The sequence below is a fragment of the Ornithorhynchus anatinus genome, chromosome 10, assembly GCF_004115215.2.
Source record: "Ornithorhynchus anatinus isolate Pmale09 chromosome 10, mOrnAna1.pri.v4, whole genome shotgun sequence".
NCBI classification, from domain to species: Eukaryota; Metazoa; Chordata; class Mammalia; order Monotremata; family Ornithorhynchidae; genus Ornithorhynchus; species Ornithorhynchus anatinus.
In genome coordinates this window covers 3,355,906-3,367,956 of record NC_041737.1, presented here as the reverse complement: position 1 = coordinate 3,367,956, position 12,051 = coordinate 3,355,906, and the positions used below count along the sequence as shown (strand labels likewise).

Sequence of the window (12,051 nt, the reverse complement as noted above, 5' to 3'; positions counted from 1 at the left end):
TGATGCTGGGCCTGGGAATCAGAAGGTCATGGGTTCTAATCCCAGCTCTGCCACTTGTCTGCTGTGTGACCTTGGGCAAGTCACTTCTTACTTCTCTGTGCCTCAGTTCCCTCAGCTATAAAATGGGGATTAAGACTGTCAGCCCCATGTGGGACATGGTCTGTGCCCACCCTGATTAACTGGTATTTAACCCAGTGCTTAATAATGATGATGATGATGGCATTTGCTAAGCGCATACTATGTGCCAAGCACAGTTCTAAGTGTTGGGGTAGATACAAGGTAATCAGGCTGTCCCACGTGGGGCTCGCAGACTTAATCCCCATTTTACAGATGGGGTAACAGGCATAGAGAAGTTAAGTGTCTTGCCCAAGGTCACACGGCTGATTAGTGGCAGAGCCGGAATTAGAACCCACGACCTCTGACTCCCAAGCCCCGCCTCTTTCCACTCAGCCCGGCTGCTTACAGTGGTTGGCATGTAGTAAGCACTTAAATACCATTAAAAAAACAAAAGAGGAAGTCTTTTAAGGACATGATGAGACAAAGCCTCAGACAGCTCTACCTCCAAGTTGAAAACCAGGAGGCCCCTACTGAGGAGAGCCTCGCAAAGTGTACGGCTGTCAATAAAGGAGGGCTCTCTAAGCAACAGCTTCATAAAAAGTTAAAGGCAAAGAGAAAGAAGACAAAACAATGTCTGGTGCAGAAAATAGGCAACACAACAAAGGATATTCTTTGGGGATATATACACTAGGGACCTTCACACTAGTGGTGTCTAACACAAAGTATAAATATATGTAATATCCTAACAGTGATTTAATACAACACCTTACTTCCTCAGAAGAAAGTCTTTCACTTTGGGAAAGGGGACTAAACGGGGAAAAAGAGCCAGTATTCCCGATGGCCTCACAACACAATGCCTACACTCAGGGCACCACACACACACAAACCAAAACACTCCCTCCCCCCCACAACCTGCCAACTTCGAAAGCCTCTAGCATATTAGTCTTCTCTCCGCGGGGGGAACTAAATTAGCAAGGGGACGAAGGATCTTTATGGTGTTTCACCCGTTATACTTTCATTAGTTTTTATTTAATTTTAAATCACTTTTGAAGTGCTGCTGCTTTTAGGACTCTGAAGAGAACAGCACAACTGGGAGTTTTTAATATCTGAGAGTTCATCTCATTCCTTCTTTTTATTGCCGGCCCCTCCGGAGCTGTGAGGGACTCAGGAGGAAGGGGAGTTTGTTGTTGTTGTTGATGGTTTTTAACGCCGGAATTTTTTTTTTTTAATTTGCAAACCCTAAACTGTATTATCTGCACCGAGTCCAGTTTTAGGAGTTGGCGTTTTGGAAGCATCCAGATTGAAAACCGTCTCCAGTTTCCATTCGGAGCCCTTCTCGTTTTCCCTTCCTCTTGGGTGGATGCGCTTCGGGGTCCTGCTGAATCTCTGAAATCTGTTCCCTTGCACTGATCCAGCCCCCCAAAACGTGTTCCCTTATTCTCAAAATGAAAAGTTGGCAGAGGTAGTGAAGATGCGTTTGTGTGTGTGTGTGTATATATCTCATATATATCATATGTCAATATATACCTATCAATATTCTAGTCATGGCCTTCACCTTCAAACCTTTGCCCTAATGATAACTTTTTAGAAAGTAAGTCATATATTTGGTGCTTAAAAAAAGACTTTTTTTATTGGTAAGGAGAGAGGATTTTTTTTTATTTCAATTTATTATTTATCCTCTCCTTGATGGTTACATGGTTTCATCTTCCTTATCTTTTCTGTTTCGTGTTGCAGGAAATTGAATGTGTGATATGAAATGGAAAATGTCATGAATTTTTTTTCCTATATTTTAATCAACAACAGAATATAGGGCAACATAAGTATGAATTCATAAAAAATAACAAAAACATTTATTACTAAAAGTATTAGTAGCATGAAATTTGCAAGATTATACACCCTGGTTAGTCACTGCCATATACTAGAGTAACAGTAATTCTCGCTCGACATGCTGCTTTTAATTAAACATTTCTTAGGATGTCTTATTTTTAAGCTACCCTTAAATCCTTAGCTCTTTGTGGACAGGAAATGTGCCTTATGTGTCTGTTGTATTTTCCCTAAGTGCTTAGTACAGGGCATTGCACTCATTCATTCAATTGTATTTATTGAGCGCTTACTATGTGCAGAGCACTGTACTAAGCGCTTGGAATGTACAAGTCGGCAACACTCAATAAGTGCTCAACAAATAAAATCTAGAGGAAAGAGTAGGGGCCTGGAGGGAAAAGGATCTGGGTTCTAATTCTACATCCACCACTTGCCTGCTATATGACTTTGGGAAATTCACTTAACTTCTCAATGCCTCAGTCTCCTCATCTGCAAAATGGGGATCCAATACCTGTTCTCCTTCCTACCTAGAGGGAAATTAGACTGTAAGCTCTTTGAAGGCAGGCAACATGTCTACAAACACTCTTATACCGTACTCTCCCAAGTACTTAGCACAGTGCTCTGCACACAGTAGGAATTCAATAAATACCATTGATTGCCTAAGCTGTGAGCTCCAAGTTAGGTTGGGACTGTGTCCAACCTGCTCATCTGCTACCTGTCCCCAGCACTTAGCACAGTGCTTGTCACAGAGGAAACGCTTCACAAATCCCAGAGGTATTATTATTATTACTATATATTGGCCCAATATGGATAATAATCCCAAACTGCAAGTGTCCCAACAAGCAAAAATGAGACCCCCTTATCCAACAAAGCAGGTGAAGAGATGTAGCGTTAGGAATTTGGATCTTGATGTGGAAGGTAAAACCCACATAGGCTGATTTTTGAGTGGCTGACTGCATGAATCTCCTGAACGAAACACTGAGGCAGCTCGGTGGATAGCAGGAATAGTAGTCATTTATTAAATGCTTGCTGTGTGCAAAGTAAGGAGCTCGAGGGGCTCACAATCGAACACCAGCCAGTGTCTAGGAATGGCCAGTGTCTAGGAATGGTCAGGCTCCTTACTGGCCCTCTTTTCAGATCGTAAGTACCAAACAGCAGATACTGGGTCTAATCCCCACCTATGCTTTCTTTCCCACCGGTCAGTGCCCTGCACACGATAAGCGCTTAATAATTACCAGTACTCACCCTGCTGCTGGCAGACAATAGGTATCATCATGAGGTTCCTTAGGACAATTCCAAGATTAGGATTCAGCGCAGGGACCTGGAGACCCCAAAATGTTGTAAGTGAATCAGAGGACAGGCTAACCTCAAGGCTCCCGGAAGGAGGCCTGCAAACATACTAAGTGATGTGTGGTTTGATAAATAATACCACCGCAGGCATTATGTTCCTTGTACATCCCTGAGAGAAATGGAAGTTTCCAAAAGAATAATCCTACCTGAGGACTAAGCCTACAGGTTGGCAAAGAGGATCCATCTGGTGATAAGACTGGGGTTAGGACACCAAGAGGGGGGAATGGGTAAAATTTTGGCAGTGCCTCAGCAGGACGGAACTAATGACGTCTTCACTGGTGGTCGGAGGGAGGCCAAGGCTGCCATGGGAGAGGAAAAGAGTGAAGTTTCTCAGGTCCTGTTCCGTTCTGCCCCTCCACCCAATTCCAATAATGTCTTCTTCCTCATTCGAAACCAGAGACTTTCACTAAGTAGTGGGAAATGTAGTGATTTTGCCAAAGACCGGTCTTTGCAGCTCCCTTCTTGGGGAATCTAGTATACGTAAGAAAATTAATTCTTACTGCAAATGATAATTCTTGTGATCTGTTCCCAGTTTTTTTTTCCTGTCAATCAATTGTATTAATTGAAAGCTTCCTGTGTGCAGAACACTGTACTAAGCACTTGGGAAAGTACAGTATAACGATGTAACACACACATTCCCCACTGATAACGAGCTTGCAATAAGCTCAGCCCTTATAGTATTCCTCCCCTCAGAACTCTGAAATATTTTCTCTTCTGTGATGCCCAGATGATGCAACAGTCAAAAATTGATCCATTGTCATGGCAACCATGACACACCATTTCAGTACTCGAGAAGCCTTAGGAAAGCCTCACATTCCTGCTGGGAGACTGAAGAGAGGAGGACCTTAAACACTTCTTCTGTTAAAGGTCAGGTCAACAGTGATAGATAAGGAATGGGGTAAATAAAAAGATAACAATGGTAAATACAATATAAGGAGAACTTCTCAACTTGCTCACAGAAAAGAGTGTTTCAGAGTCTTTGCCAGACAGCCCACTTATATGAATCACACGCACAAAAAAATCATTTAGAATCATACATCTCCAAGGACTTCTAAGTAGTCTGGTTAAGGCTACTGTAAAGAATTATGTAATAACGATCATTTAGCTTTTACAAGTTCCTTTCTGGGACAAAGTATTACAAAAAATAATCACTCATTAGCATTCTAACTACTCTAGGCGTCAGCCTGAATGAAAATAGTAACTAGGGACAGTGTACACCTATTTGGGGTTCAAACTAGAGTTCTAAATGTTTGTACTTCATTTATGGCTTAGAGACAACAGGGAGAAAGAAATAGAAGTCCTTGGGGATAAGGAAAGCACTTAGGACAGTGCTCAGGAAGTGCTCAATAAGTGTTCAGTAAATATCACTGAAGGGAAGATAGGGGAAGACTGGGCAACATAGAATGAGAGACGATAGGAAAATGGAGAAGAAACATAATAGATTTATACTTTCCAATCAAAGGTCTTTAGGCTGCTTGGGGATCAGTGGTTACTTATGATCTACTACTCCAGATTAGTAGTAGTAACGGTAGGTCAAAAGGTATTTATGAAGCACATTTTGTGTGCAGAGCACTGTGTTAAGCACTGGGAAAGAATGGGGACCAATTGGACAAAATTAAATTGTGATCCACAAGATTAAGAAGCTATCCTCTGTGCTTTCCACAGAAACAGAGGGGCAAGGTGAAAAGTGGCTGGGGTCCAGGGACACAGGAATGTGAGAAACAGCATGTCCAAGACAGAGCAGAGGCCTGGTAGTCAGAAGGACCTGGGTTCTAATCTCGGCTCTACAACCTATGTGACCTAGGGCGAGTCATTCAACTTCTCTGTGCCTCAGTTATCTCATCTGTAAAACGGGGAATAAGACTGCGAGTCCCATGTGGGACATGGATTGTATCCAACCTAATTACCTTCTATCTACCCCAGAGTTTAGTACAGTGCCTGGAACAGAGTAAGCACTTAACAAGTATCATAAAAAAAATACAAGAATGCCATAAGAGAATTTCTACTAAGAATATGTACCCCAAGTGGGACAAGGATGGTGTCCAACCTATTTATCTTCTATCTACCCCTTCTATGTAACCCTGTGCTTAAAACAGTGCTTGACACAAAGTATGTGTTTAACAAATACAAGAGGAGGCAGAATAAGTAATTTTTATATTGTTCTTTCTTTCTAAAGAAAACAGTGAGAAAGAGAAGAAATATCAAGCCATATTGTACCGTAGGACTCTGCCAGGTCTACAGTACAGAAACCATGCCACTTCCAGTGATGACAACCAGAGAGAGAGGACTTCCTCTGAGAATCCCTTTGATTTACAGGAACCTATCCATCAGTCTTTCGATGTTCAGGATCATTATTCAAGTAGCTATTCCAAATTTTGCTGGATACGTCAGAACTCCTCCTGCATCCTAGGTAATACTTATCCAATGATCTTTGAATTCCTTTGACGTATGCTATTTTACACTTATGTACTCCTCCACATCTCAAAACATAGAGTAGGTAACTCTTTCGCTGGCTTTAACTTGGCCTATCAACTCCCACACTATGGGGTCCCTCAAGACTCTAATATGGGTCCTTTATATTCTCAGTTTATACCCATTCCCTTGGAGAAGAGCTCTCACTGCTTCAAAGATTTTTTCCACACGGATGACTCCCAGGTTTAGCTCCATAGCCCTAACCTCTCCATCTCTGCAATCCCATCATCTCCTTCTGTCTCTGGGAAATCTTTACACCAGTGTCCCGCTGGCACCACAGGGTCAACAAGTCCAAACCTGAACTTCTTAGCTTACCTCCCAAAGCTTCTCCTCTCCACATCACCACATTTTCCCCAATCTCTATGCCCACAACCTTGACATTATCCTTGACTATTCTTTCAACCCATATACTAGTCAAACACCAAATCCTGTCCATTTTTTCTTCACAACACTTGCGGAATCTGTTTTCTCCTCTCCAGCCAAATGGCCATCACAGTGGAATAGGCGCTCATCACATTCCACCTCCACTATTGTAACGGCCACCTTGCAAGACCTTTCTCCAGTCTCTCCTCTCTCCAGGTTATACACCATTCTGCTGCCCAGATCACTTTTCTAAAATTTAATTATGCTCACATCTCCCCCAAACTTCCAATTTCTGTCTATTCTTCTCCACATCAAGCACAACATTCTCATTAATGGCTTTAAGCCCTTAATCAGCTCTCCCCCATTTTATCCTCACTCTTCCACTACAACCCAGCCCTCACAATTCTTTCAAATCAATTTATTCACTGTGCCTCCTTCTCCTGTGTCTTACCATCAACCTCTTGCTTATACCCTTCCTCTTGGCCAGAATCCCTTTCCAGCCTGCCAGCAGACCAATGTTCTCTACTACTCCAAAACCCTTCTGGATAAAAAGAAAAATCACAGCTCCTCCAGGAGGCCTTCCCTGCTTAGTCTCATCTCTCAACACTGTTTCTCCCACATCTGTCACTCTAGTACTTTCCTATCCCCTAAACACTTGGGTATGACTCCCAGCCTACTTACTACAGAGAGTGTTTGGTATCAGAGTTCAGGAAAACCTTAACTGAATTTTGTTGATAATGTAGAGGTTAAAGTTAATGACTAATTGAAATTCGGAAAATATGATCCATATTTTCCCATCACGAAAGAGAATGGAGAAGTTACTGTATTGAATGCAGATGAACCTCTGCAGACTGTGGATACATGTTATCTAAAAAAAGAGAGGTTATTGAAACGCAGACCGAACCCATTCATTAATGAATACCAACGACCTAAATGCACATAAACTTCATTTAGAGGCAGACGTGGTGGATGGTGTGGCCTAAAGTGTTAAATTATCAAGATTAAAAAAAGCTACAATGAATAAAGATAAACCGTGTGTTTAACTCTAAGACAACAAGCAGCTTGGAAGACATTAAATATAATTTTCAGCACTTTATGTTTGCATGCGCTCATGTCTCACTTAAGGAAATTAGGAGTCGGACTGAGTTATGAGTTTCTGCTTCTCTAGCACTAGAGATGCAATTCCATTTGGATCTTTAATTGTGGAGAATATTTAATTTTTTAAAAAAGTTGTTTGTTTTCTTTTTAATACCCAGAAATCATAGCTCCTAGGATAGATTTAGCAATTCTCCCTTTTTAGTAAGGGGAAAAAAATTCCAACTTTAGGTTCAAATCGATGACAATCAATTTGATAAAAAACAGTGCCAAAGGCAAAATAAAAGCAAGTAGAGAATAAATAACAGAAAGAGATAGATACCCAAGTTTAAAGGATAAGTGTAAAAACCTACCTTTTTAAATGTTTGAAAGGAGGGGAAGGTGATTTGGTAGAGGAAATAGGAGAGAGAATATGGGCAGAAGCCAGTGTGGGTGATGGCATTGGAGGCAAGTGAAGGAAACACGGTGAAATGTTTCTCTTGGATGGAGCAGAAAGTGCAAACTGGGAAAGCGAAGAGAAGAAATGAGATGTGATGGGATCAGATGGTGAGCAGCCATCTTGTAGAAAGACCACAGGTTTGGGAGTCAGAAGACCTGGGATCTAACTCTGGCTCTGCCACTTGCCTACTATGGGACCTGGGGCAAATCAGTGTCTTCAGGAGTCATTAATGAATGGGTTTGATCTACGTTTCAATTTCCTCATCTGTAAAATGGAAATTAAATACCTGATCTCTTTCCCCCTTAGACTGTGAGTCCCATGTGTTACGGGGACTGTGTTGGACCAAATTATCTTGAAGCCACAAGCTTATTTATTATTAGTAATAATAATAATAGTCATTAAGGGCTTATTATGTGTCTGGCATTTTCTAAGTGCTGGGGTAGATATAAGTTAATCAGGCAGGATGAAGTTCCTGTCTCACATGGGGCTTACAGTCAAAGTAGGAGGGACAATGGATATTTCATCCCCCTTTACAGAAGAGGGAACTGAGGCAAAGAGAAGTGAAGTGACCTGTACAAGACCCACAGCAGGCAGGTAGTGTAGTTGGAATCAGAACCCAGGTCCTCCGACTCCCAGGCCCGGCCTCTTTCCTAGGTCATCTTTATTTAGAAACAGATAGTGACGGCATTTCCGTTTTGAGGGAAACAGAAATGTGATCAGATCAACTTGAAAGGTCTAACTGTTGATTACCCCTAAAGGGGCGGACTAGAGGGGAGAGACTCTTGGGATCCAGGACAACTGGACTCAGTTTGTGCCACAAATTGTTGGAGCTAAGCCCTAAGTTACTTTTGGAGTCCCAGAACTTCGGGAAAAGGACACAGCCCCTTCTAGAATGAATGAATCCTTAATACAATGTTCTGCACACAGTAAGCGTTCAGAGGCAGCATGGCCTAGTGGAAAGAGCACAAACCTGAGAGACAGAGGACATGGGCTTTAACCCTGACTCTGTCATTTGCGACTGTGTGACCTTGGGCAAGTCATTTAAATTATTTGCCAATCAGTTTCCTCAACTGTAAATTGGAGATTGAATCCTACTCCCTCTCATTTAGACTGTGAGCCCCCATGGGACAGGGACTGTATCCACCCTGATAAACTTGTATTCACCGTAGTGTTCAGAACAGTGCTTGACACACAGTGTACTTGCTTAACAAATACCATTAAAAAAAATAAATACCACTGATTGATCACAGTGGGTGGGCAAGGGAAACGCTATGACTGCAGGATTGGAAATGAAGCCTCAGCAGGTGGAATTAGCCAGAAGACCTCCTCCCAATTTACTCTAAAACTCCCAAGTTGAGTAAGGAAATTTCAGTCACCATGAAAGAGAATGCCTGCATTCCTCAACATCTCTCCCAAGAAACACAAACGGCTATCTAATCTTCCCACTGCATTATTACTTTCATTTTTATATTTGTTGAGCATTTAGTATGTATCAAGCACCATACTAAGTGCTCAGGTAGATACAAATGAATCAGGTTGGACACGGTCCTTGTCCCACTAAGTCTCACAGTCTTAGGAGGGAGAACAGGGATTGAATCACACCATTTTATAGATGAGGAAACTGAAGCCCAGAGAAGTCACTTGTTCAAGGTAACACAGCAGTCAATTGGCAGAGTCCCAGGCCTGTGGTCTTTCCACTAGGCCATGCTGCTTCTCCACATGTCCTCATATTATTCTATTTGTGGTTGGTGGCAACAGAGGAAGGAAAAGGGGACAAGGAATACTTTGGCTTGAGCAGAACGAACCATGCTAGCTGAGGTGTAGCGAGAGAGTTTGAGGATATGTAGTGGGGAGAGACCCGATTGGCTGAAGAGCCTTGTTCTCACCACGCTAACCACCATTTGCTTTTATCCGTCACTCTCGTCCCGGAAACAGTGAAGCAGTGCTCTCCCCATCTCCAAAGCCCTTCTGAAATCACATCTCCTCTAGGAGGCCTTCCCTGCTCTCTCTCATCTCCCACACCCTTTACCTACCCGACTCATTCACCCACCTACCCTTGAGTCACTTCAGTGCTTCTGCCATCCCCCAAGCACTTGGGTGGCTCACATTCCCTGTTGCATATTATCCTCTATTTCTTTCTCCTTCCCACGATTTTACTGTCGCTCTCTCTCGCCCGTTAGACTGTAGACTCTCCCAAGCCCTCAAGTATGACATTCTGCCTGCAGTAGATGCTCAGTCGATGCTATTGATCATTTAAAAGTTTATAAGACCAAATAAAAAGGGCTTCCCAAGGTATCAGAGAAGATACTTTTGTTGCAAGGGCGTGAGCAGAATTGCCATGAGTAGAGGCAACTCCAATCCCTTTAAAAAGGGAATGATAAATGAAATTCTTGAAAATAAGGATGATGAATGTTTCGCGGTGAAAAGTCGTGGAATGGAGTTAAAGACTGTAGTGATTTGAAATCCCCAACCAAAGTATTCATAATGGTAATGACAATGTGGCTATTTCCTCTTTCGTTTCATCCTAATCCCTACCAAAAGCTATAGTTTTATATGATCACTTTCTCTTGCTATCTATTCCTCTTTCTCCAAGCTTTCTATACAATGGCTAAACACTCTCGACTTAGGGTTTGGAGAGCTCCAATTAGTTCATTACTTTCCTAAATGGGAAGCGGCATATCATCTTCAAATGCATTTTAAAACTTCAAAATACAAACCTTTCTCTTAAGGAAAGAACTACAACCTATCCTGTCTGGTCTAGTGGGAAGGCAGGAGATGAAAGGCAGGTTTTCAAGAAGTCAGGAGGCCAAAAGAGTCAGGGACACATTTGAAGCATTTAATAAAATACAGGAGTTGCCATGGTTTCTGGGACAGTTGGAAAGGAGCACCAGCAAAATCTCATGCCAGCTAGTAAATCTATGCAAGGCATCATTAATTTTCCTCTAGGAAATGCACCCCACAGTACGATTAACTCTCTAAGGCATTTCTGCCTGTGTTTTTGCCCACACGACCCAGTTTATAAATGGATGCGTGTATGATTTTTAAACGCATGTCTTTAAAATGTTGTAATTATCTATCGTGTTTTCCTTAACAGGTGAACAGTGGGACTTCTTCCTATTTACAAAAATGAAAAAATGAGTGATTATTATTATGACAACATGAAAAGTACATTGTTACTATGACAATAAAATGGAGAGCAAATGTCGAGATTCACATTCATAGTGCTTTCCCTTGTCTTCATTTGAAGAGACTCATTAGAAGATTCTATCTGTTATATCGAAAACGTACGCTTCACGAGAAATCATGGGGAATAAAATCAATCATATTTATTGTGCACGTACTGTGTACAGAGCACTGTGGGAACGATATCACTATAAAATGCAGTGAGCAAAAGGGAAGCCAAGGCAGCCCTAAACCTTTGAACATCAGGCTCAAAGTTGCATATGAATTCCTGATCTATTTTCCAATATAAAGTATGTGAATGCTCTGACTGGGAGCATTTCTAAAGTGACCACAGGCTGGGAAGGGTTTGGACCCAGGTCCTAAGCCTGAAGGATGATGAACTGTATCTATACCCAGACAGACTTCAGAATTCCAACGGCACTTAAAATGTTTTGAACTTTTCAACCCATCGGTTGGGACTCCACGACACCAGTCTTTTTTTATGGCTCTGGTTCATGAGGGTGTGGTCGGAAGGGGAAGCATGGGAAATGCGGAAAGCGATGAAGTCTGCGATGGTGCGGCATGCCGAACCTTCCTTCCGGAACCGATCCCCAAATTGCCACTCTGAGGGAAGCCGTGTGGCCTAGTGGATATAGCCCGGGCTTTGGGAGATAAAGGACCCAAGTTCTAATCCCAGATCTTCTAGTTGGAAGACTTCGGACAAGTCACTTAACTTCTCTGTGCCTGTTTCCTTATCTGCTTATCTCAATACCTATTCTCCCCCACCCTTCGATCGTGAGCCCCACGTGGGACAGGAAATACATCCAACCTGATCATCTTGTATCTATCCCAGAGTGCAGAATTTGACGCATAGTAAGTGCTTAACAAATGCCTCTATTATTATCATTATCATTATGATTCTGACATCTTTCAACCTAAGACACAGTGGTGACGTATGACTGAGGACAGACTCAAACAGTGGGGTTGATGAGTGCTTAATGTTTGCAGAGCACTGTACAGAGTGTTTGGGAGCGTGTCATACAATGGATCCCTGCCCTGAAGAAGCTTACAGTCGAGCATGAGAGCCAGATACTAAAATGAGTTACAGAGAGGCGAAATGGTAGAGTATAAGGATATGTATACAATTTCTCTGGGTCTGGGGGCGGCGGGGGGAATATTAAGTGTTTAAGATCCGATGCCTAGATGATGTTTAAGAGAGGTCAAATAGGGAAAATGAAGGGTTTGTCTCAGGGAGGAGAGGTGATTTTATTAGGACTTCAAAGGAGATGGGC

The 12,051-nt window shown here is 42.3% G+C and overlaps 1 long non-coding RNA gene across 1 annotated transcript; it reads left to right on the top strand.

Moving 5' to 3' along the window:
- Positions 1-3,978: 3,978 nt before the first annotated feature.
- LOC103170113 lies at positions 3,979-10,816 on the top strand. Its single transcript, XR_485973.3, has 3 exons — positions 3,979-4,095; positions 5,405-5,638; positions 10,692-10,816. It is a non-coding gene; the product is annotated as an uncharacterized LOC103170113 (long non-coding RNA).
- Positions 10,817-12,051: the final 1,235 nt, after the last annotated feature.